General features: G+C 34.7%; 1 long non-coding RNA gene across 1 annotated transcript; it reads left to right on the top strand.

Moving 5' to 3' along the window:
• Nucleotides 1-298: 298 nt before the first annotated feature.
• LOC145998456 (uncharacterized) lies at nucleotides 299-22,371 on the top strand. The gene is made up of 4 exons (XR_014443318.1): nucleotides 299-353; nucleotides 2,224-2,355; nucleotides 3,103-3,229; nucleotides 22,240-22,371. It is a non-coding gene; the product is annotated as an uncharacterized LOC145998456 (long non-coding RNA).
• The last annotated feature ends 4,582 nt before the right edge of the window (nucleotides 22,372-26,953 follow it).

Raw genomic sequence — 26,953 nt, 5'->3', positions numbered from 1 at the left:
TTTTTAAGGAATACATGTTTATGTCTACTGGTGTAGGTTGTCAGCAGATTGTCTGATACTTTGTTTAAATTCATGAAACTCTAATTGGCTAAAACATAAAATAAGCATGGTAATGGACAATTTGCTTGGTAATGCTTATGCAGCCCACTGCACGTCATTTCTCACAACAAACAGAGTGTCACTAATTCTTGGTTCCCTTCGAGATAGGTCTGGGTTGATCTAAACTCTGTTATTGTTAGAAGGCAACAATACTTGCATGTTGTTTCTATAGAACTTATCATCTTAAAATGAAAGATGTTTTGTCATGAAACTAAGAAAAATAGATCTCAAAATTCAATCAACGAAAAATAAATGTAAGTAAGAGTAAAGCCCCTATCACACGGAACTGGATTTCTAGTTGGAATGCCCTAGTTGGCGATGAACTGACTTTCTGGCTAGTAATCATGGCCGCCTGGCTGACTGCTTGACTGGTTTTGAGGAATAGGACATGTTCTAATTGCTACTAACTTCTTCGACTAGATTCTGTGGAACAGCCAATCAGAGCAAAGTTTGGCCATGTGAAGATATTCTGTGAGTGTGTAAAGTAGCCTTTGTTTGTCTGTGGCTTCCGAGTGCATACAACACGAAAGGCATGTTTACAATTGAAAAAGGTAAAATATTTTTCCATACGTGTATAGTAAACGTTGTAAAGTATGTATTTTATCAGCGCCGTTCTTCTCTACCTAAAACCATTTAATGCGATGCGATATTCCTCTCGGTTGGATAGTTATCGTATTTTAAAAGTGTGAAGTGATACGTTGTTTACATCTCGCGCGGCCGCCATTATGGGAACGAAAGACTATCGACAAGTACGGTATAACAAGTACCGTGTGAGGCGAAAACTAGCAAATGGGTAGCCAGTCCAGCGTCAACTAGAGCATTCTAACTAGAAATCCAGTTCCGTGTGATAGGGGCTTTATATAATAATAATAGAAATTGAACATATTTGCTTTTTGTTCGCTCAGTAAACTTAAAGAATTCGAAATTTCATTTGCATCAGGAATTTTATTTTGTTATAATGAGGGGGTGCATGGTAAATACCTACACAGATATATGAAACGATTATAAAATTCAATCACTATTCAATAAATATTATTATTAATTGAAAATTAAGCATGGTAATGATATTATGCATATATTTATGCGATTGTCAATTATCGATTGATGCTCAATTATTAATTGTGACGTATTACCAAAATGGACAGCCACTTGACTGAGCTAATTAGTTATGAACGAAATAGCCTTTCTGTGCATAAAGTGGACTTGTTGAAACACCAACTCAATCAATCAGTAATGTTACTAATCATTAAAGGAATGCCTCAATACCATCCCGAAGTTTCGATAATTAATAATTCCCCCTCCTCAAAGTAATAAAACACTTTCCCTCTCTGAACCTCGCATAGAAATTATAGCGGCCGTTTGCTTCGCCCAAGCCCCGAACGAACATAACCGAAGGGACACCGAGCATAACCGATCCTTCCATAAGACGTCAAGCGCTCGTGCATGATCGGCAATTTTCGGATGGCGCTACCTTATATATTAAGTTACCTTGGAAATATCTGTGGATTTTCATTTTCTTTAATAGCAACACAAAATATTAGTACCTCCATGAAAATGAGAGATATGTGTGAAGGGCACTGCCATAAAGATTGAAATTATGACAACCCGTATTTGTCATGTTTGTTTGGCCTATAAAGGAAGAATGTAATTTTTCGAACACTGTTTTGTGTGTGAAAGTACGTTTATACTACTATTTCCTTTAAACCTCGTTAATTTTAACAATGACGCCAAATCTATAAACATTACTTACACATAAAAGCACGACAAACTTTAGATGAAATGAATATTTAATCTAATTATTTAATTAGTTGCTGCCATCAACAAAAATTAACTCCAATTACAGAAGGTAGTTTCAGAAATACATTTAGCCTATTCAATATCATAATACAGGATGGATCTCAGCATAGTAGTAAAATACGTTCTTTGTAATCAAGACAACGGATTCGATTCCTGGCAAAGACACAGCGCAATGGTTCGATTCTTACCTTACATTTCAACTAGCTTATTTGAGGATAAAGAAATAAACTGTTATCTATCTTTACACTTATTTTGCACATATCACCTGTTATTGCAAGTTCAGGGAATGAATTGAATTGTAGACAAAATTCCTTTTCTATTTTACAGGCATTGTCACGCTTCACCAACCGAAAGATGCTGGATGATGCACGTAACCGAGCTAAGATGTCAAAGAAGTCAACGTGGAGGAAGACATCCCAGCAACAGCACCTGCCAAGAGGAGTGCCTTGTTGGAAGCAGGTAAACTATGATGTCAATGAAAAGTCTATACTCTATCCAGGGAATCTCTGGAACAATGCCATGCATAGCGGCAGAGAAGGGGGGAAAATGGAGTAGGCAGAGCTAAGCAGAACACGCTGGTAGCTGCAGACGTTCTTCCCCTCCAAGCAATCCCCTTCCCTCTCACGCGTTTATTGGTCGAGCCCTCTTGAGTTACTACTTGCGCAGAGACTTACTTTGTTCGCTCACGCACCAGAGATTCCCGAGACACTTTTGGGTGCGAATGTTCACTTGCATAACTACGGATGCAAGATGGTCTCAACAGTATAGTGGAACCACGAGCTACACAACCTGCGCAGACTCGCGAGTCCTGTGCACCGTACCCCCGCGAGTAGGCGAGGGGGAGAGTTGACCATGCTTCCTTATGGCCCGAGGTGGAGGGAAGAAGGGAAAGCTGCGCGGGGACTTCTCGTCCCAAGGTTCTTTTTCCTTGTGGTCGATCAGAATGGTGCTTCTAGCTATGAAAATAAAGATCTAGATATGACACCAAGGTGGGAAGCACTAGCTTCCTCTAAAATCCTGATAAATCGCACACAAACAACTATTTTTATCTAACGCAGTGTTCACCTCGGGCGAGCGCCTGAGTTGCCGCTCCCTATAGTGCCGACTCTGGTCGTACTGTGTTAACTTCTATTTACATTTAGCTTCAGTTGTTAATAAATAACATTACAGCATTTGGTTCTATGTGTTTCACCTTGCACTTTTCAGAGGCATGGACGACAGTCAGTGGACACTGTGACAACAGTCAGTGGGCAGCGTGACAGTCAGTTGGCACTGTGACGACAGCCAAACTCCAAATGTTGCATGTTGCGAGAAGAAAAGTCATAAATGGTTGGTAAGTACAATTTACTCCATATTCTCTCTAAAATTGCAAATTTAGTTTACTGTTGACTTTGCAGCAAGCTTAGTGTTAACATGTTCAATAACTTTGTGAAATACAGCAGATTAGATATGGTGTAAGTATTTAAAAAATGAAAAGACATGCTGAGGACATCAACAGAAAATTTATTTATTGCAGTGGCGATTTCTCTGGGTGCGTAAGTCGTGTGTCAACGGCCAAAGGAAAATGAAATAAAGAAGAAAGTATCTGTACTTTTATAAATTATGATTTTGAGCGTTTTTCTTCAATTGTCAGTCTCGAGCGCCCGGTAGTTTTCGAACGCGGCGCAGCGCGCAGTGGTTGTCAGGCAGGCAGATCGGTCCCGCACTGCCAGGGCGTTGGAGAGGAAATACAACGTCTTACCACTGCCAAAACATAGGATGACCGCGCATGCGCACCCTGCAACCCACCACCATGGTTAGCTTCTCAAGGCGTTGTATTTGTTTCCAACGCTTTGGCTTTCATTCATCCCGCGTTCCGCGTTGTTTTGCTCGTGATTGTTGTGCATTATTTTTTAAACGTGTGGTGTGAAGTGATGTGATTATTTTAAGATGGAGAATAGTGAAAGTGTTGTGCAAAAATATTTAAATAATTCATTTTCTTCGCTTTTGTATTCAGAGAAGAAACAAGTGATTGACAATGGTCGACAATGTCCGAATCTCACGATGTCAACATGTGTTAAAGGAAAAAGTGGTGGTGGTAAAGGTTTTGAAAGACATTTTCGAAAAGAACTCTATGAAATTTGAGACTGGCTTTGCGGGTGTGATGTGTTGAATAAATTTTACTGTTGGACATGTTTATTATTCTAGACTAAAAAATATGTTGGGAATTATCAAGGGTATGCGGATTTGAATCATCTCAATACTGAAGTGAGAAAACACAGCGAGTCTGAATTGCATCTTTATAGTTTCTTTAAATTTAGTAGTTTTTTTTTGCCACCCCTACTAGAAATGACGTTCTTTTGGATACTCAACGAAAAGCTGAAATAGAGCTACACAATGAAAAAGTAAAAGAGAACAGGGAAATATTAAAGAGGTTGATTAACGCCGTCTGCTATTTAGCAAAGCAAGAACTGCCATTCCGAGGCCATGAGGAAAATGCAGCCTCTCTAAATAAGGGCAATTACATGGAATTCCTTATTGTAAGTGCCGAGTTCGATCCCTCATTAAAATAATATTTATTAAATTCTACAGTTTTTAGCGGTACTTCGGCAGGCATTCAAAATGATTTAATAAATTCAGTTTCGGATGTTCTGAGAGATGAAATCTACAATGAAATTCAAAACACAGACTTTGTGGCTATCATGGTCGATGAAACATCAGACAGCAAAAAATCTCAGGTGTCAACAGTGTTACGTTTTTTTCCGGCCTCACAGAAAAATTCATTGAAAGATTTCTTGGATTTCATGACATGAGCGCCGATGAAACTGCAGGAGCTCTTTTTAGTCACGTGACTGAAATAATGGATAAATATAAGTGTGGGATAAATTAATTGCCCAGACATACGATGGATATTCTGTAATCTGTAATGAGTGGTCATTTGAATGGCCTTCAAAGTAAAGTTTTGGAAAATTATCCGAAAGCTTTTTTTATGCATTGTTATGTTCATGTCATGAACTTGGTGCTACAACAATCGTTAGAATGTAACAAAGAGCTTAAGGTGTTATTTTGTGGTCTTGAATCACTTAAACCTCATTCTCCAAAGAGGTTACACGAACTTTCTGCTTTCATGTCCAGAAAGCTCCCGTCATTAGTTCCTATCAGATGAAATTTTACCTCTAGGCTAGTGTGGACAGTCAATAACAACAGAGAAGTACTGCTTATGTTTTTTGAGCATGTTAATGAAAGTGGAGACTTCGATCATTTGACTGCAATGACTCCAAGAGGATTTTCTAGCTTCCTGAAGGATTTCGAAAATATATTTTTAAAAAAGGCTTTATCCAACTTGTTTGCCTTTTCAGACGTATTATTCAGTATATTGCAGTCTAAATATGTTGATATTTTGTACTGCAGTAATAAAATAACTGAATTTCAACAACAGCTGAAAAAGGAAAGTGAGAATTTCGAAACACTATGGAATTCTATAACTGGTGCAGTAGAAGAGGAAGAGGTTGTTGAAATGAAAAGGAGGCGACTGAACAACGAATCACAGAAAGACCACTGCCGGAGGCTTTACTTTGAAATCATTGATAATATCAGCAACCAGATAACAATTAGATTCGCATCATTTGAAAAATTGCAATATTTTGATTTACTAAATCCCACAAAACGGGGCTACTTGAATAAAAGAGAAAACTTTCCTCACCATCTCGTACATAAATTGCAGGAAATTTATGGCAGTGTGTTTAATTTAACCAAACTGCAGAAGAATGAACTTTATGTTTGGTATGCTTCCACTGAAGGATCAGAGAAAACACCAATTGAGATTGTAAATTATCTACTGGACACGAATCTAGTGGGTGAGTTTACAGAAATGTATAAATTTGCAATGTTGATCGCAACAATTCCTTCCACGACGTCATCTGTCGAGAGATCGTTCACATCACTGAAGAGGATCCACACATTCTGCCGATCTACTCAAACTCAGAATCGGATGACGAATTTGAGTCTTATCTCCATCCAGAAAGAATTATTTTTTAAGCTGCGAGAAGGGGATAAATCGAAATTTTATGAGGCGATCAGCGCATTTCCCTCAAAAGAAAGAAGAATAGACTTGAATTCAAGTAACTATAAGTAATGAGCAGTTGATTTTTCAAAATTTACTTTTTGGAAGGATAAATGAAGGGTAAGGGGAAAAACCGGAAATGTGCATTTTAGCGATTTTTCAATGAACGGGTCATTCTTATGTCCACGGTGTTTTTTTATGGGTGATAGGTAGGAGTTCCACCAACCCCTCTGGTTGCAAACTCGTGCTTTAAAAATTGATTGTATGGCGAAGTATTGAACATAGTATATTAATTTTCTCCTTACCCTTCAAATATATTAATACTTTAAATGAAGTATTTACTTCATTTAAAATAATTTATGTAATTTAATGTTTTTCTAAATATTTATAAAATTACACCAAAAAGGTACGGAGAAAATTTGTAATAATGGTTCACAGAAATGAGAGGGGGAGGGGTTAACATCCCTTCTTTGCCAACGCCTGAAGTTCAGGGTCAGGAGACGCCACTGATTTATTGCTTGCATTTGTTTCGTCGACAAGTAATTCTCTTCGCTATATTTGAAACGTTTATGTACGAAATGCAAAATTTTAATACAATGACCCCACAAATTTCTCATTTAATATTATAGAGAAAATTTTGTTGAGGCAAGTAGTATCGGAACCCGCCAGTGGATGTTGCTATTTAATATTCGCAATTAATTTGCACGTACTTATAACTAATTTGCACGGGTTTTAATTAATTTGCACGTACTTAGAATTTATTCGCATGTACTTAGAATATTTTACATTTATGTATTTGCTTATTTATAACTTTTTATAAATATATAATTATTTATTTTATGAAAAATATGTATATAGAAGGTAATTAGAGGTACTAAACGCTATGCATATGTTTTTATATTCATTACTGCAAAGTATGTAATGTATAAATCGATAATATTAATGTTTATAATATTGAAAATAAGAGTTTATGGTTTATGAACCGCTTTGAACGGTGGTAATGGCTGTAGGTACAGGTCCAATTACGATTGGGGACGGTCCCGGTATTCGAACCCGCGATATGTAATATTATTAATTAGTACTATGTAATAATGTATGTTATTATGGTATGAAAGACGGTGGTTTCACACGCTAGACAGAATACTGTCTCCGAATCTCGACTCCGCTCTGATGCCAGACAGAGAGAATGAATTAATATTCCGCGCAGGTAGACGAGAAAGGAATTTGGGGAGTGTGCGTTCAAGGTCAAATGACGTCAGAACGCCAGGACAAAGGAAGAACCTGATTGACCAATCAGAGAACGCGTCGGTAGATTTTCAGAACCGGTTTTTTCCAAGGTCAACTAGTACGCAAGAACAGGGGAAAGCTATGCAATACTGTAGGGCAGGGGAGGGATTGAACCAGACAACAAAGGATGTCTCGAAATGCGCAGCAAGGGTCAAATCTCTGAAGCTATGCGTCGCTTGTAGAACTGGTTTCCGCCGCCAATTAATATTCCGCTCAGGGTTGCCCCAAGGCACAGGCCGCTTTAGCGCAGGTTTTTTTTATCTGTACTATGAAGAAGGGAGAGCTATCAGGGACGGGACCTACAGTTTTCACAATTTGCTTTTATCACGGGGTAACGAACCTAGGACCCTTTGATTATTGATTTAGGTAAGAAAATGTATGTTACTGTGTGCTATTTAACTTAACTTTGAGTTTGTTTTTTACCAAACTTTGACTTTATGTCAAACATTTTCACAGCTTATCCTTATTTTTTACCAAAATAACACTATTTATACTATTCAGGCAACATTTTTTATTAAATTTTGGACTCACAAAGATATTTTTACAACTTTTTAACTTATTATTTTACAATTTTATACCTATTTTTAACCTAAATAACACTATTTATACTATTAAGGAAAGATTTTTAGTTATATTTTCGACACACAAAGTGTGTGTTCTCAACTTTTATCTGTTTATTTCACAAGTTTAGGCTTATTTTTACCAAAATAACACAATTCAATCTGTTCAGGAAAGACTTTTAGTTACATTTTCGACACACTAAGTGTGTGTTCTCAACTTCTATCTGTTTATTAGGCTTATTATTACTCAAATAACACAATTTCAGCTGTTCAGGCAACATTTTTTATTAAATTTTGGACTCACAAAAAGACATTTTCTAAACTTTTAACTTATTATTTTACAACTTTATGTTAATTTTTACCAAAATAACACTATTTATACTATTCAGGCAACATTTTTTATTAAATTTTGTGCTCACAAAGTGTGTGTTCTCAACTTTTATCTGTTTATTTCACAAGTTTATTCTAATATTTACTCAAATAACACGATTTAAACATGTGTTTTTTATTACATTTTGGACACACACACACACACACACAGAGAGAGAGAGAGAGAGAGAGAGAGAGAGAGATTTTTTTCCAAGTTTACAGGATTATTCTCCACGTTTACTCAAATAACACAATTTAGATGTGTTTTGAATTAAATTTTGTACACATGAAGTGTGTTTTGTCAAGTTTTACCCTTTTATTTGACAAGTTTAGGCTTAATATTACTCAAATAACACAATTTAATCCAGTCAGGAAGGATTTGTTATTATATTTTGGATGCACAAAGAGATGTTTTCAACTTTTTTACTGATTTTTTTGCAGGGTATGTATTAATTTTTATTTATTTTGTTTTGTATTATATATACATTTACAAATTTTTAACTTAGAGTTTAGTATTTATTTAAATATTTTCAAAAACACTAAAGAAAAAGTACTTTTAGCTAAAATGTAAGCCACAGAATATATTATTATTATTATTATTATTATTATTATTATTATTATTATTATTAGGGTTTATGGATTTCCACTATGCTATTTTTGGTTCTGTATTTCTATATGTATTTCTTTAGGTCAGGTTACGCCTGCTACGTAACAAAGTTTGTTTATTTTAGAGTTTGCTGAGTATTTTGTTATTTTTATACTAGGTAAAGTTTACTAAATATATCAGGTAGGGCTCCATCCATATACTTTTGTTTTTGCTGTTTGGAGATGATGCGATCAGCGTCACTCTCCATCTGCTTTTTATTTTATGTACCCAATATTATTTTGAGGCTTAGTGAATTCTAGAGCCTATTTATGCAGGAGAGAGGGCTTGAAATTTTTGATCTCAGATAACCCACAACTATTTGTCAGAGTATTTTAAAGGATATTTTATATTTATTATGTGCCACTAGAATATCAAAGCTTGCTTAATTTTTTATGTCTGTAACGCTGTTATTGTATTTCTAGCTAAGGCTTACTGGATAAAGTGCACGAAATGTTTATAATTTCGACTATTTACTTTTATACGAGGCCAAATTTTTAGTGTAACGAAAATTATTGTGTGTCTATAAAGACTGAAATTTCTTTACCGATGGGTGCATAACTGGACGCTTACCAACATTGTTCCATTTTTTTAAAAAAATATAACCATTTATCAATATATTGACAATTCACAGGACAAGACGAAGTTCACAGACGACTGACTATATGGACCATAGGTCCACTTGCTAAACTTTTTTCTATGCTAGAAGAATAATTTAGCCTTATAGCCTTTTTCAAGGTATTTTTGAAGTATTACTGGTTTTTTGGGTGCATCAACACTTGGGTTATTTCCATTTGGTTTATTATACGAGGCTACAATCACTATCTGAACACTGAAATTCTCTGATTGAAACTAAAAGCTTAGGCTGTAACTAGGGACTTAGTATGTATATCGACAATTTATAGGACAACACGAACTTTACAAAGGATTATAGGTGACGTAGGACCACACGCCAGAGGTTTGTTAATCTGCAAGAAGCACTTACAGCTAATATTAAGAGGAAATGAGGTTGATTTTTTACTGTTTCACAAGAATGCTACCTTTTACACACACAATATTTGCTTTTTCAAGTAACTACATGTACCAGAAGCACTTACAGGCCAACTCTAACTAGACTTCGACTTATTCTATATCAGGTGCTAAATTTATAAAGAACTATGATTGTGTATATTTCTGAGAAATTACGCAAAAGCAGATTACCCGATTAAAGTATCTGAAAAACAGATTTTTCTATGTAAGTATATTTTTATTGACTGGCTTATTTAACAGATCAAACAGGAAGACTGCAAAATTCATTAAATGTAGTTCTATAGTATAGGTAGTTTCAGAGATATAAAAAGAACAAATATAAGATTTCGCTTTTTTGCTTCTGAGGCTAATCGCGACACTAAGGGTAAATGGCGAGGAAATGTAACGGAGGAGAAACAGTCCCAAAAGTTATGGGCTGCATGTAAATTAATATCACAGAGATATTACAGTAGATGTAGGTTCTACCACCAGAACTTTTCTATTATAATAATACTGGTTATGCTGTACTGTTAGCTAAAGATGCTGATATTTGAGAAACTTAAAAGCTTATTTGCAAAATTTTAGATAAATAATAATCTGTTAGACTGTAAACATATTTTATATCCATTCTGCAAAAGATCCGATGACAAAATTTAAAAATTGTAATCGCCCAGACAGGGACTCAAATCCTGGACAGATAGGTTAAAAGCCTAACGCTATACCAACTAAGCTATCTGGGCACAAGGTATTCTTTTCTTGAAAAGTTAATTATGTTAAGAAATATATTGAAACATTTGAGAACACTGTTGGTCTGGTTCGACAGAGAAGGAGACAACATTTCTAAATTTTTACAGACTGGGTGTATTTTTCCACTATAGAGGCCTTCACTATACGTAATTCGAAACGCTAAAGTTCAGCTAGCTTCCAAAATTGAGGTAAAGATTGTGTTTGGCGAGATTAACAAGTTACAATTATATCCAGTTACGGACAAATAAAGCTAAAACTCTCAGATTTACTGTACTAGCCAAGTTTTAGTAACATTTTCTTCACTTTAGTACAAATACCAAAGAAATAGGTATATTTTATTTATAATTTGACAAAATGTACTAGTATTTAATTCACAAAGTTAGGTAAAAACAGTATTTTTTAAAAATATTGTTACTGCCTTCAAATTTTATGTTATTTAGCCACTAACAACTGGTTTACACTGTTTGGCATTCTTTAAATAGGAAAAGAAGGAATTATTTGTTTAGTATTTTTACTACTTTATATTTATTTAAGAAAACAATTCTACAGTTTAACTTAATTTTTAACAAATTGTTACTAATTTATATATCAAAGTTATGTTATTTAGAGTGTATGAAGGCGTATAAAGTTAATATTTGTACTTATCAGTGCAACTAACAATTATATTTTACACACAAAAGATAATGTTTACAGTTAAATTACTTGAATCAGAGAATAATATTTTACAGTAATTGATTTATTCAGCACTAGTCAGTACTTTTATGCATCAGAAAGTTTTCTTAATTTTCTATTACGCATGCTATTTTGGGCTATTTTTAAAATGTATTTCTAAGGCAAACTGGTTTAATTTTCTGCTTATAATGCAAAGTTGACAGTTTTCGCACAATGCATTGCACATTTGATATATTCTCTACTTACAATCCAAATATAATGCTTATTTAATGTATAACTAACTAATTCTCTAGCCTTCTTAAACCCGAATGTTCATGGGTGCAGCAACACATGCCTTTCATCTGTCCCTGTCCTGAGCAAGATCTATATACTCCTTTCCTTCCCTACCAATTTCCTTTAGGTCCATCTCTACATTATCCCTCCATCTTTGTTTTGATCTTCCTATTGGTCTATTACCGTCAGGTTTCCCAACAAGAATCCTGTATACTCTTCTTTCCTCTCCCATTTGTACCACATGATCTACACACCTAAGTCTTCTTGATTTAATCATTCTAATAATATCTGGGTACGAATACAAATTATGTACTTCCAAATTATGTAACCTTCTCCACTCATCTGTCTCCTCATCTGTTTTAGGCCCAAATATTTTCCTAAGGATCTTATTTTCAAATACTCTCAATTTATGTTCCTTTTTCAATGTAAGGGACCAAGTTCATTTACTGTATTTAACTTTTATTTTTTGTAATTAACAAAAATTAAAAGCTTATACTGTAGTTATTATATCTTTTTCTATCAGTTTATTTTGAAATTAATATTATTAGGTAAAGTCTTTGATTTATAACTATATTGCTTTTTTATCAATTTATCTAAGAGTACACGCAGACAAACATATGTGTACACACTATTCTGTAAATAGATATGCCTTTTTTCAATATTTTAGTATGAAGATTGCACTTTAGCTATTTAAGCAAGGGTAGGAAAGGTAGGATTTCTGAGAATTTGTTGCAGGATTTTGTTGTCCAAGTATAGATGAGAACTGAGCTGGGAGACTGTTTTGAACCTTTTCATGAGAGTTTGCATGTGAACTGTATGCAAATTGAGCACTATTGACTGTGCATGCTTCTAAGTTTTGCTGTTATTTTACATCAAGTCTGTGAGACTAGTCAGTTTTCCCATTTCAAGTAGTTTTTATTGATTGTATTTGTATATGTTGTGGGGACTTAGCAGTTTTATGTTATGAGGCACTTTGTTGTAGAATATTTTTACATGATTGTTTTGAGATATTGAGTGTCTGCTGTTTTACTTGTAATTATTTTCCTTCTTGTGTTGTGTATTTGACTATATTTTGTCCAAGTTCGTATTATTTAGAATAATTGTTATTGACTTGTAGATGTAGGGAGTAATAATCCTTTGCAAGATGCCCTATACTTTAGTCTGAACATTATTCTTAGTGTTGACTTTTGAAGCCTTAGTATTCTGGTAGTATTATTAATGTAGAGGTAAATTAGGCTGAAACGTAGGCATTTTTTCTGATAAATTATACTCACTTAGTTGTTTCAGCAGGTAGAAGTTGCATGATGGTTTACTGCTGATGATGTTAATTTGCTCTTCTTATGTACTACGTATGATGTAGCTTACTTGAGTAACTGGAATTTTCTACTGAAAAAAAGGATTGCTTGTCTATTTTATTCCTATGTTGTTGAGTTTGTCATAAGCAAGCCATGTTTTTACTCTATCCTATGCCTTGGAAGAATCTAGATATATATTGTGTTTGCAGTTTTATGTTTCTCTAAGGTTTCAGCTATGTAGTTTTTTAAACTGTGCTATGGGTGTGACTACTGATTTCTCTTTCTGGATGCCATGTTGGTTTCTGTCTATTCCTGTTTCTGTCTATTCAGAAACCAACATGGCATCCAGAAAGAGAAATCAGTAGTCACACCCATAGCACAGTTTAAAAAACTACATAGCTGAAACCTTAGAGAAACATAAAACTGCAAACACAATATATATCTAGATTCTTCCAAGGCATAGGATAGAGTAAAAACATGGCTTGCTTATGACAAACTCAACAACATAGGAATAAAATAGACAAGCAATCCTTTTTTTCAGTAGAAAATTCCAGTTACTCAAGTAAGCTACATCATACGTAGTACATAAGAAGAGCAAATTAACATCATCAGCAGTAAACCATCATGCAACTTCTACCTGCTGAAACAACTAAGTGAGTATAATTTATCAGAAAAAATGCCTACGTTTCAGCCTAATTTACCTCTACATTAATAATACTACCAGAATACTAAGGCTTCAAAAGTCAACACTAAGAATAATGTTCAGACTAAAGTATAGGGCATCTTGCAAAGGATTATTACTCCCTACATCTACAAGTCAATAACAATTATTCTAAATAATACGAACTTGGACAAAATATAGTCAAATACACAACACAAGAAGGAAAATAATTACAAGTAAAACAGCAGACACTCAATATCTCAAAACAATCATGTAAAAATATTCTACAACAAAGTGCCTCATAACATAAAACTGCTAAGTCCCCACAACATATACAAATACAATCAATAAAAACTACTTGAAATGGGAAAACTGACTAGTCTCACAGACTTGATGTAAAATAACAGCAAAACTTAGAAGCATGCACAGTCAATAGTGCTCAATTTGCATACAGTTCACATGCAAACTCTCATGAAAAGGTTCAAAACAGTCTCCCAGCTCAGTTCTCATCTATACTTGGACAACAAAATCCTGCAACAAATTCTCAGAAATCCTACCTTTCCTACCCTTGCTTAAATAGCTAAAGTGCAATCTTCATACTAAAATATTGAAAAAAGGCATATCTATTTACAGAATAGTGTGTACACATATGTTTGTCTGCGTGTACTCTTAGATAAATTGATAAAAAAGCAATATAGTTATAAATCAAAGACTTTACCTAATAATATTAATTTCAAAATAAACTGATAGAAAAAGATATAATAACTACAGTATAAGCTTTTAATTTTTGTTAATTACAAAAAATAAAAGTTAAATACAGTAAATGAACTTGGTCCCTTACATTGAAAAAGGAACATAAATTGAGAGTATTTGAAAATAAGATCCTTAGGAAAATATTTGGGCCTAAAACAGATGAGGAGACAGATGAGTGGAGAAGGTTACATAATTTGGAAGTACATAATTTGTATTCGTACCCAGATATTATTAGAATGATTAAATCAAGAAGACTTAGGTGTGTAGATCATGTGGTACAAATGGGAGAGGAAAGAAGAGTATACAGGATTCTTGTTGGGAAACCTGACGGTAATAGACCAATAGGAAGATCAAAACAAAGATGGAGGGATAATGTAGAGATGGACCTAAAGGAAATTGGTAGGGAAGGAAAGGAGTATATAGATCTTGCTCAGGACAGGGACAGATGAAAGGCATGTGTTGCTGCACCCATGAACATTCGGGTTTAAGAAGGCTAGAGAATTAGTTAGTTATACATTAAATAAGCATTATATTTGGATTGTAAGTAGAGAATATATCAAATGTGCAATGCATTGTGCGAAAACTGTCAACTTTGCATTATAAGCAGAAAATTAAACCAGTTTGCCTTAGAAATACATTTTAAAAATAGCCCAAAATAGCATGCGTAATAGAAAATTAAGAAAACTTTCTGATGCATAAAAGTACTGACTAGTGCTGAATAAATCAATTACTGTAAAATATTATTCTCTGATTCAAGTAATTTAACTGTAAACATTATCTTTTGTGTGTAAAATATAATTGTTAGTTGCACTGATAAGTACAAATATTAACTTTATACGCCTTCATACACTCTAAATAACATAACTTTGATATATAAATTAGTAACAATTTGTTAAAAATTAAGTTAAACTGTAGAATTGTTTTCTTAAATAAATATAAAGTAGTAAAAATACTAAACAAATAATTCCTTCTTTTCCTATTTAAAGAATGCCAAACAGTGTAAACCAGTTGTTAGTGGCTAAATAACATAAAATTTGAAGGCAGTAACAATATTTTTAAAAAATACTGTTTTTACCTAACTTTGTGAATTAAATACTAGTACATTTTGTCAAATTATAAATAAAATATACCTATTTCTTTGGTATTTGTACTAAAGTGAAGAAAATGTTACTAAAACTTGGCTAGTACAGTAAATCTGAGAGTTTTAGCTTTATTTGTCCGTAACTGGATATAATTGTAACTTGTTAATCTCGCCAAACACAATCTTTACCTCAATTTTGGAAGCTAGCTGAACTTTAGCGTTTCGAATTACGTATAGTGAAGGCCTCTATAGTGGAAAAATACACCCAGTCTGTAAAAATTTAGAAATGTTGTCTCCTTCTCTGTCGAACCAGACCAACAGTGTTCTCAAATGTTTCAATATATTTCTTAACATAATTAACTTTTCAAGAAAAGAATACCTTGTGCCCAGATAGCTTAGTTGGTATAGCGTTAGGCTTTTAACCTATCTGTCCAGGATTTGAGTCCCTGTCTGGGCGATTACAATTTTTAAATTTTGTCATCGGATCTTTTGCAGAATGGATATAAAATATGTTTACAGTCTAACAGATTATTATTTATCTAAAATTTTGCAAATAAGCTTTTAAGTTTCTCAAATATCAGCATCTTTAGCTAACAGTACAGCATAACCAGTATTATTATAATAGAAAAGTTCTGGTGGTAGAACCTACATCTACTGTAATATCTCTGTGATATTAATTTACATGCAGCCCATAACTTTTGGGACTGTTTCTCCTCCGTTACATTTCCTCGCCATTTACCCTTAGTGTCGCGATTAGCCTCAGAAGCAAAAAAGCGAAATCTTATATTTGTTCTTTTTATATCTCTGAAACTACCTATACTATAGAACTACATTTAATGAATTTTGCAGTCTTCCTGTTTGATCTGTTAAATAAGCCAGTCAATAAAAATATACTTACATAGAAAAATCTGTTTTTCAGATACTTTAATCGGGTAATCTGCTTTTGCGTAATTTCTCAGAAATATACACAATCATAGTTCTTTATAAATTTAGCACCTGATATAGAATAAGTCGAAGTCTAGTTAGAGTTGGCCTGTAAGTGCTTCTGGTACATGTAGTTACTTGAAAAAGCAAATATTGTGTGTGTAAAAGGTAGCATTCTTGTGAAACAGTAAAAAATCAACCTCATTTCCTCTTAATATTAGCTGTAAGTGCTTCTTGCAGATTAACAAACCTCTGGCGTGTGGTCCTACGTCACCTATAATCCTTTGTAAAGTTCGTGTTGTCCTATAAATTGTCGATATACATACTAAGTCCCTAGTTACAGCCTAAGCTTTTAGTTTCAATCAGAGAATTTCAGTGTTCAGATAGTGATTGTAGCCTCGTATAATAAACCAAATGGAAATAACCCAAGTGTTGATGCACCCAAAAAACCAGTAATACTTCAAAAATACCTTGAAAAAGGCTATAAGGCTAAATTATTCTTCTAGCATAGAAAAAAGTTTAGCAAGTGGACCTATGGTCCATATAGTCAGTCGTCTGTGAACTTCGTCTTGTCCTGTGAATTGTCAATATATTGATAAATGGTTATATTTTTTTAAAAAAATGGAACAATGTTGGTAAGCGTCCAGTTATGCACCCATCGGTAAAGAAATTTCAGTCTTTATAGACACACAATAATTTTCGTTACACTAAAAATTTGGCCTCGTATAAAAGTAAATAGTCGAAATTATAAACATTTCGTGCACTTTATCCAGTAAGCCTTAGCTAGAAATACAATAACAGCGTTACAGACATAAAAAATTAAGCAAGCTTTGATATTCTAGTGGCACATAATAAATATAAAATATCCTTTAAAATACTCTGACAAATAGTTGTGGGTTATCTGAGATCAAAAATTTCAAGCCCTCTCTCCTGCATAAATAGGCTCTAGAATTCACTAAGCCTCAAAATAATATTGGGTACATAAAATAAAAAGCAGATGGAGAGTGACGCTGATCGCATCATCTCCAAACAGCAAAAACAAAAGTATATGGATGGAGCCCTACCTGATATATTTAGTAAACTTTACCTAGTATAAAAATAACAAAATACTCAGCAAACTCTAAAATAAACAAACTTTGTTACGTAGCAGGCGTAACCTGACCTAAAGAAATACATATAGAAATACAGAACCAAAAATAGCATAGTGGAAATCCATAAACCCTAATAATAATAATAATAATAATAATAATAATAATAATAATAATAATATATTCTGTGGCTTACATTTTAGCTAAAAGTACTTTTTCTTTAGTGTTTTTGAAAATATTTAAATAAATACTAAACTCTAAGTTAAAAATTTGTAAATGTATATATAATACAAAACAAAATAAATAAAAATTAATACATACCCTGCAAAAAAATCAGTAAAAAAGTTGAAAACATCTCTTTGTGCATCCAAAATATAATAACAAATCCTTCCTGACTGGATTAAATTGTGTTATTTGAGTAATATTAAGCCTAAACTTGTCAAATAAAAGGGTAAAACTTGACAAAACACACTTCATGTGTACAAAATTTAATTCAAAACACATCTAAATTGTGTTATTTGAGTAAACGTGGAGAATAATCCAGTAAACTTGGAAAAAAATCTCTCTCTCTCTCTCTCTCTCTCTCTCTCTCTCTGTGTGTGTGTGTGTGTCCAAAATGTAATAAAAAACACATGTTTAAATCGTGTTATTTGAGTAAATATTAGAATAAACTTGTGAAATAAACAGATAAAAGTTGAGAACACACACTTTGTGAGTACAAAATTTAATAAAAAATGTTGCCTGAATAGTATAAATAGTGTTATTTTGGTAAAAATTAACATAAAGTTGTAAAATAATAAGTTAAAAGTTTAGAAAATGTCTTTTTGTGAGTCCAAAATTTAATAAAAAATGTTGCCTGAACAGCTGAAATTGTGTTATTTGAGTAATAATAAGCCTAATAAACAGATAGAAGTTGAGAACACACACTTAGTGTGTCGAAAATGTAACTAAAAGTCTTTCCTGAACAGATTGAATTGTGTTATTTTGGTAAAAATAAGCCTAAACTTGTGAAATAAACAGATAAAAGTTGAGAACACACACTTTGTGTGTCGAAAATATAACTAAAAATCTTTCCTTAATAGTATAAATAGTGTTATTTAGGTTAAAAATAGGGATACAATTGTAAAATAATAAGTTAAAAAGTTGTAAAAATATCTTTGCGAGTCCAAAATTTAATAAAAAATGTTGTCTGAATAGTATAAATAGTGTTATTTTGGTAAAAATTAACATAAAGTTGTAAAATAATAAGTTAAAAGTTTAGAAAATGTCTTTTTGTGAGTCCAAAATTTAATAAAAAATGTTGCCTGAACAGCTGAAATTGTGTTATTTGAGTAATAATAAGCCTAATAAACAGATAGAAGTTGAGAACACACACTTAGTGTGTCGAAAATGTAACTAAAAGTCTTTCCTGAATAGTACAAATAGTGTTATTTTGGTAAAAATAAGCCTAAACTTGTGAAATAAACAGATAAATGTTGAGAACACACACTTTGTGTGTCGAAAATATAACTAAAAATCTTTCCTTAATAGTATAAATAGTGTTATTTAGGTTAAAAATAGGGATACAATTGTAAAATAATAAGTTAAAAAGTTGTAAAAATATCTTTGCGAGTCCAAAATTTAATAAAAAATGTTGTCTGAATAGTATAAATAGTGTTATTTTGGTAAAAATTAACATAAAGTTGTAAAATAATAAGTTAAAAGTTTAGAAAATGTCTTTTTGTGAGTCCAAAATTTAATAAAAAATGTTGCCTGAACAGCTGAAATTGTGTTATTTGAGTAATAATAAAAACAGATAGAAGTTGAGAACACACACTTAGTGTGTCGAAAATGTAACTAAAAGTCTTTCCTGAATAGTACAAATAGTGTTATTTTGGTAAAAATAAGCCTAAACTTGTGAAATAAACAGATAAATGTTGAGAACACACACTTTGTGTGTCGAAAATATAACTAAAAATCTTTCCTTAATAGTATAAATAGTGTTATTTAGGTTAAAAATAGGTATAAAATTGTAAAATAATAAGTTAAAAAGTTGTAAAAATATCTTTGTGAGTCCAAAATTTAATAAAAAATGTTGCCTGAATAGTATAAATAGTGTTATTTTGGTAAAAAATAAGGATAAGCTGTGAAAATGTTTGACATAAAGTCAAAGTTTGGTAAAAAACAAACTCAAAATTAAGTTAAATAGCACACAGTAACATACATTTACTACCTAAATCAATAATCAAAGGGTCCTAGGTTCGTTACCCCGTGATAAAAGCAAATTGTGAAAACTGTAGGCCCCGTCCCTGATAGCTCTCCCTTCTTCATAGTACAGATAAAAAAAACCTGCGCTAAAGCGGCCTGTGCCTTGGGGCAACCCTGAGCGGAATATTAATTGGCGGCGGAAACCAGTTCTACAAGCGACGCATAGCTTCAGAGATTTGACCCTTGCTGCGCATTTCGAGACATCCTTTGTTGTCTGGTTCAATCCTTCCCCTGCCCTACAGTATTGCATAGCTTTCCCCTGTTCTTGCGTACTAGTTGACCTTGGAAAAAAACGGTTCTGAAAATCTACCGACGCGTTCTCTGATTGGTCAATCAGGTTCTTCCTTTGTCCTGGCGTTATGACGTCATTTGACCTTGAACGCACACTCCCCAAATTCCTTTCTCGTCTACCTGCGCGGAATATTAATTCATTCTCTCTGTCTGGCATCAGAGCGGAGTCGAGATTCGGAGACAGTATTCTGTCTAGCGTGTGAAACCACCGTCTTTCATACCATAATAACATACATTATTACATAGTACTAATTAATAATATTACATATCGCGGGTTCGAATACCGGGACCGTCCCCAATCGTAATTGGACCTGTACCTACAGCCATTACCACCGTTCAAAGCGGTTCATAAACCATAAACTCTTATTTTCAATATTATAAACATTAATATTATCGATTTATACATTACATACTTTGCAGTAATGAATATAAAAACATATGCATAGCGTTTAGTACCTCTAATTACCTTCTATATACATATTTTTCATAAAATAAATAATTATATATTTATAAAAAGTTATAAATAAGCAAATACATAAATGTAAAATATTCTAAGTACATGCGAATAAATTCTAAGTACGTGCAAATTAATTAAAACCCGTGCAAATTAGTTATAAGTACGTGCAAATTAATTGCGAATATTAAATAGCAACATCCACTGGCGGGTTCCGATACTACTGAGGCATCGCTTGACTTAAGGAATCTGTCATGTAAATCCCTCTAATTTTGAAACCCGCTACGATATCTACGATATACCAAATGGTAAAAAAAAATAAAAAAAAACAACAAAAAAAAACATCTGTTTAGAATTCATTGTAGAGCATTCAATTGAATGGTTGTGTGGTTTTCTTTCGAAATATCTTCATGTACCATAAACTGTGTTCCAAGTACGGCTTGAGTACGAATGAGAACAGTCACAGATATTTAAATGGCCGCTTGAATAATTGGTTTTTGAAATTTTGGGGTTTTTAAACTAAAAGTTAATGGTTGATCTCGAGTGCAGCCTGAACGTTATCGCGGTGGAATCTGAGTTGGCGCATGTTTTATCTTTTTAAATTACTGAGACAAGAGATAAGTTGCATCACTTTTCTACCTCAAGAGTATAAAAGATCAACGTTTTATTTACAGTTAAATTTCTAAAGTAATGGTTAATTTAGCTTCATTTTGAAATTTCTTCCTACGATATCACGGCATGTCGTCGTTTCAACGAGCACGACAGAGCGAGGCATCTCTCCTTAGACAAAGGGACAAATGCCTCTTTTGAGAGAATGAGAGGTGCCCCATTAATTTCATGTGGGAAGAGATGTCCCAACTTATTTTGTTTCTAATGTACTGTAAAATAATAATTGTAATAATTCTTAAGAACGAATAAATGAAGATATTTCGTAAAATTTTAGTAAAATCTACGAAATTCCAGACGAACAGTAAGGAATCATATAAAGGGAAATCTGCACGATGAAGAATACTAGTTGAGCCAATAAGTGATGAATAGGGAAAGGATTTTAAGGTGCAAGATCATGGTCGGGAAAGGGGAAAAAAGAACGTTCTGAAAATATTTTCAAAAAGGTGAAAAAAAAGTTGATGATAAAATGCCTTTATTCAGAGCTCTCTTTTTCTGCGGCTTCTGAATGTAATGCGCGTGGACCCCATAGAGAACTGTGGTTCTGCCGAAAAGGTTTTATTGAAGTTTCCATGTGTGGGGAATAATTTTCAGGAGAGGTGGCCAAATGGATAGTTTTAAGAAATTCTCAAATTTCAAACTGCTAATTTACATTATTTTTCAGTCTTCCACAAACATGGAAAAAATGAGTGCTATCTCTTGCAGGTTCCAAAAAAAAAAAAAAAAAGACTTGGCACGCACGTTGTCTAAATTTAGAAAACCCTCCCCCGACAAGAGGCCAGTTATTGGGCCAAGAAAAAACTGGAGTACATTTCTTAAGAGTCGACTAGCGGTTAGGGGAAAGGGGTAGGTTGGGGAGGGTTAAAAGGGGCGAGGAACCAGCACTGCGGAGGGGTGAATGGTCCGTGGGAGATGTTACCCAAGCCGGGAGGGACGTAGGCACCAGCGGGTTGCTGAAAAAGCAGTCGTTGGTGAAAACTTCATACTTCCACCCTTTGACGTGCTGCGTTTGAATGGGCGGTCCGGAGATCTTGGTCTCGGTACCGGGGTGGTGTGATGGGCTAGTGGACGTGGGTGAAAGCTTCACCTCTGTTGGTGTTTGTGAGAGGCGGGCGAGGCAACCCCTTCTCCCTTCGTAGTTGTAATTCCGTAGGGGAAGGGTTGTAGGGGATGTAGTGATTACATGGAAACTCGCACGACTCGCTCCTCTACACTTCACACAGCTCAGTCTTCTGTCGCCTGGAAGCAGTTCTATCTCCTTTCCATTTTTTTCTCTTTTCAGCATTCATCCAGTGACTCATGGCCCACAATCAGAAAGCCATTCAAAAGATGGCAACAGTCTCAGACCACTCTATTCTTAATTTACTGCCCATTTTTTTACTTCCTCAGTCGAATAACAACAAACAAGGTGAATGATAGGATAGATAGGATAGACACAATCCAGTGGTGCCAACTTATATGGGCCTCAGGGGCTCGAGCCCATCCAATAATGTGCCTGTTTAATATTTTATTTTAGAAATAAAGTCCTTGCTCTTAAAAGAACATGTTTTTCACATACACTTAAATAAATCTCACAACTTAATTACTTATTAGTGTTATGAAAATACTTCATAATGTGTTACGTCTCCAATGTGATGACATTCCGTGTCCTATATCATTTATGCATCCGTCGTTATATTGTTAAGAAAGTAAGGGAGAAAATGGCTTACAAGTAGGATGAGAATCGATAAACACTAAAAATCTCAAAATAGTCAGGCAAAAGAGCACTGCATCTATTGCACACAACCTCTCTAATGAATGAGGGGTTAGCTCTTCCCTTTAAGGTGATGTGATGCAATTTGATTAGTTGTTGCAGGTGCATTGTCCTTCAACTACAGTGCACTCTGATTGGCTGTTACAAACTAACGCACCAGGTGATAGCAAAGAGTGATAAAATTGACGGACATGAGTTGAATGAAGGAAAAGAGACTCAAAGTCCAACCAGAATATGCAGATATTAAACTGATTTTTCATCACTTTCTCATTTTAGGTACTCAAGTAGGCAATTATTTTTGAAATAGACAGTTATTACTAAAGTAGGCAAAAATAGCCAGTGTAAAATTCACGTATTCCTTTCAGAATGACCTGAAACGATTTTTAAATGTAAAAGCCTACATTTTCCTAGCAAAGGACCAAGAGCGGCATTTCAGAGCAAAACCTCAGCCTAATTATGACATATATTATCCCATAAAAATAAAGCAAATCTACGAGCTCAGTCCATGGCACCACTGCACTCATGCCTTGCACAGAATCCGAACCTAAAAACTCTGTCTTCAGAGCGCATTACACTAACCACTCCATCTCTACAGTCAATGGCCCAGAAAATATCGTGTAGAAATCCACTTCAAAAGCGATACGTTGTTTCTGCCACATGCAGTTTTCAAGCAAGAGACGATAACCAAAACTATTTACAATCTAGATGTCAAAATCTTCTAAAAAGCACAGACAAACATCTAAACTCTATAAATATTCCCTTTATATCTAAAGATTCAAGTTTTGGAATCAGTATGACTAGCATCTTATTGTATAACCTTTACAGTCATTCGGCCTCCCCGATGGCGCAGTGGTAGCGTTGTTGCCTTGTAATCAAGGGGTCCCGGGTTCGATACCCGATGGAGGCACAAGTGGTTCGGATCCCACTTTAAACTGTAGGTCCAGTCCCGATTAGCCTTACTGTGCATAAAGTGGACTTAAAACAACAAATCAATCAATCTTTACAGTTATTCAACTTTAAAATTTTTAGAGGACACAAAAAAACTTTAAAATACTAAACACTACTGTATGATAATCATGTGTTATTTTCATTTAAATGTCACATCAAGAACACAGCGTTTAGCGCGCATAGCAACATGCATTTGTTTTCTTTATACGCACGCCAGTAAGAACGTTGCGCCAGTCAGGCGAGAGCGCGCGAACAGTGTGGCTGCTCGGACGTTTTATGCAAAAGCAGCTCCGGTGTGCATTGCGATATATACCATAATATATTTGTTATTTGTAGTACTCGTGGTAGTGAATAAAACATCAAAAACACAAACATATGGTCCTCCGTCGAGCCGCATAGTGATACGAATCAGTGCACAAACATTATCACGCGTACGTACAAGTTGATTGTGCAACGATCATTCAGCAGACTTCAGTGGCTTCAGCGATTACGCAGTTTCATCCAGCAGCGTTGAAGCATCGACCACAAGCGACACCCGGAAAGCATCGCTTCACACAGCATCGCAGAGCGCCGCAGAAAACACTTCAGCGACTTGGCAACAAGCAGGTCAGTTGCATGCTCATTTTTATGTCTGGCTCTTTTTACGTCAATTTCAATTCCTTGTTTTCCTTGTATCCTGCAATAAACACGCACAACAATGGAAGAATTACAAACGTTAGTAAAGCAAAGGGGAACTCAAAAGGGACAGATGACAAGAATGCAAACATTTATACGTGCCTTTGACATTGAACATGGTAACGTAGAGGAAATATGCACCCGTTTACAGCATTTAGAAACAATATGGGAAAATATTCAAGACGTGCAGCAAAAGATAGACATCTTGTCTACTGATTCTTGTCAGGAAGAGGTATGGGCGGAAATAGAACAGCTGTATTTTTCGCTTAAGTCAACAATGAGAACAATCATTAAAGATCACGAACTCGATAACACAGCAATGCTGCAAAACAATGTAACGTCGGCTTCGCGTTCACACTTGAAACTTCCAACCGTGCATTTACCTACATTTGAGGGGAATTATAAACATTGGCTGGCGTATGAAGACACGTTTCGTTCGCTTATTCACGACAACAAAGACATTCCGCAAATACAGAAGTTTCAGTATCTGCGCACTTCGCTCAAGGGGGAAGCGTTGCGTCTCATTGAAAATCTTCAGATCAGCGAAGGAAATTACAAGGTTGCATGGGAGTTGTTATTAGGAAGATATTCGAACAAAAGGTTGATTGCAGCTTCGTATATTGATGAAATCCTTCACATTAAACCCGTACATAAAGAAAATGCAACAGAACTCAGGGAATTCGTCAACACAGCAATGAGTAATCTAAATGCACTTCGAGCGATACAAACAGACGCGTCGTTAGAAGACATGATTCTTACGCAACATTTCGTTTCACAAGTAGACGTTACAAGAAAGGCATGGCAATTACAATGCACAGAATCTTCGTTTCCCACTTTGAAGGACTTTTTGTCATTTTTAGAAAAAAGATGCCAAGCGTTGGAATCCATCAAAAATACGGTTAATTCAACTTCTGATAACAAACAAGCAGGCAAAAAATCGTATGTTAATGCAAAGCAAGACAAATTCACAAGAGCATACGTCACTACGTCGTCTCCAACGTGTCCATTTTGTAAACTGTCACATGCTATTTACAAATGTAAAGACTTCATTAATGCAGATCAAGTGCAGAAATATCAATGTTTGCGAGACAACAATATCTGTACTAATTGTTTAAAGAAAGGACATTTTTCAAGCGTATGTAAATCAAGCTCATATAGAAAATGCCGAATGAACCACATCTTATTGCACGTAGATCGCGCAACAGAAGCGTCAAGAAGATCGCAACAATCAGATTCTCGTTCTGATAACTCAGAGCCTTCTAACACAACTCAGTACAGTCAGAATGAATTTTCTTCACCGCAAGCTTCGTATTGCACAATAAAGGAAAAAACCTCAGTCACAAGTTTTGTTAGCAACTGTGTTAGTTAAACTGAAAGATCGAACAGGAAGATGGGTAAAATGTAGAGGGTTATTAGAGAGTGCCTCTCAATCGAATTTCGTAACTTCAGATATGGTTCAACAACTAGGGCTCGCGAAACAAAGAAGGGTCGTTCCAATAAGAGGAATAAATGGTGTCACATCAGAAACCAGATCGAGTGTTGAAGTATGTTTGCAATCCACAATAAACGATTTTTCTACAACCATAGAATGTGCAGTGTTGCCAACCATCACGGGCAATTTACCTACAGAAAAGGTTCCGTATGAAGAATGGAACATTCCAAAAAATATCGCATTAGCAGATCCTACGTTTCCTATTCCAGGCAAAATACAGTTATTGTTAGGTGCAGATGTTTTCTTTCAAATATTGAAGCCAGAACGTATGACTCACCCAAAGAACTTCCCAGTACTTCAAGACACGCAATTGGGCTTCATTCTATCAGGACGCATCCCACAACAATGTAACGCCAAAACATCGATTACTTCATGTTTCACAATGACAGATGACAATCTAAATAGGCAGATAAGAGCTTTTTGGGAGCTTGAAGAATTAGGAACATCGGTGACAACAAGAGAAGAAATGGCATGCGAACAGCACTTTGTAAACCACACCACTCGTGACCATACAGGGCGTTTCACGGTACATTTGCCATTCAAGGAAGCTAAAGAAACATTAGGACAATCATACAACCTAGCTTCAATCAGGTTTCATCAACTTGAAGCGAAATTGCAACGTGAAACAGAATTACGTCAAGATTACGTAAAATTTATGCATGAATATGAAGAACTTGGACACATGAAACAAGTTGAAGAGGAACGTAACACCTCAGAAGGAGTCACGTATTACATGCCTCATCACGCTGTAGTAAAACCTAGCAATTCTACCTAGGATTTGTATTACGCAAATGGTGTTGTAATAACGCTGAGTTATTGAGATCGATTCCACCAGAATACAGAGAAGATAACTTTCCAGTCCAATTACATTCGCAAAAGGGAGTAAACACGCTAGGAATCTCTTGGAATCCTGTAGAAGACAAATTCATCGTTAGCAGTAAATTTACCTCTAGTTCTACAACAGTCAGCATTTCCACTAAGCGTCAAATAACAGGCGTCATTTCATCCATTTTCGATCCATTAGGGCTTGTTAGTCCAATAGTCATCAAATACAAAATGTTTCTTCAACGTCTTTGGCAGAAAGAAGTTGAGTGGGATCAACAGCTGTCACCAGAATTAATTACCGAA

This window comes from Lepisma saccharinum, chromosome 14, assembly GCF_977018435.1.
Source record: "Lepisma saccharinum chromosome 14, izLepSacc3.1, whole genome shotgun sequence".
Taxonomy (NCBI): Eukaryota; Metazoa; Arthropoda; class Insecta; order Zygentoma; family Lepismatidae; genus Lepisma; species Lepisma saccharinum.
Note: the sequence above shows the minus strand (reverse complement) of the source record. Positions and strands in the feature narration are given on the sequence as shown.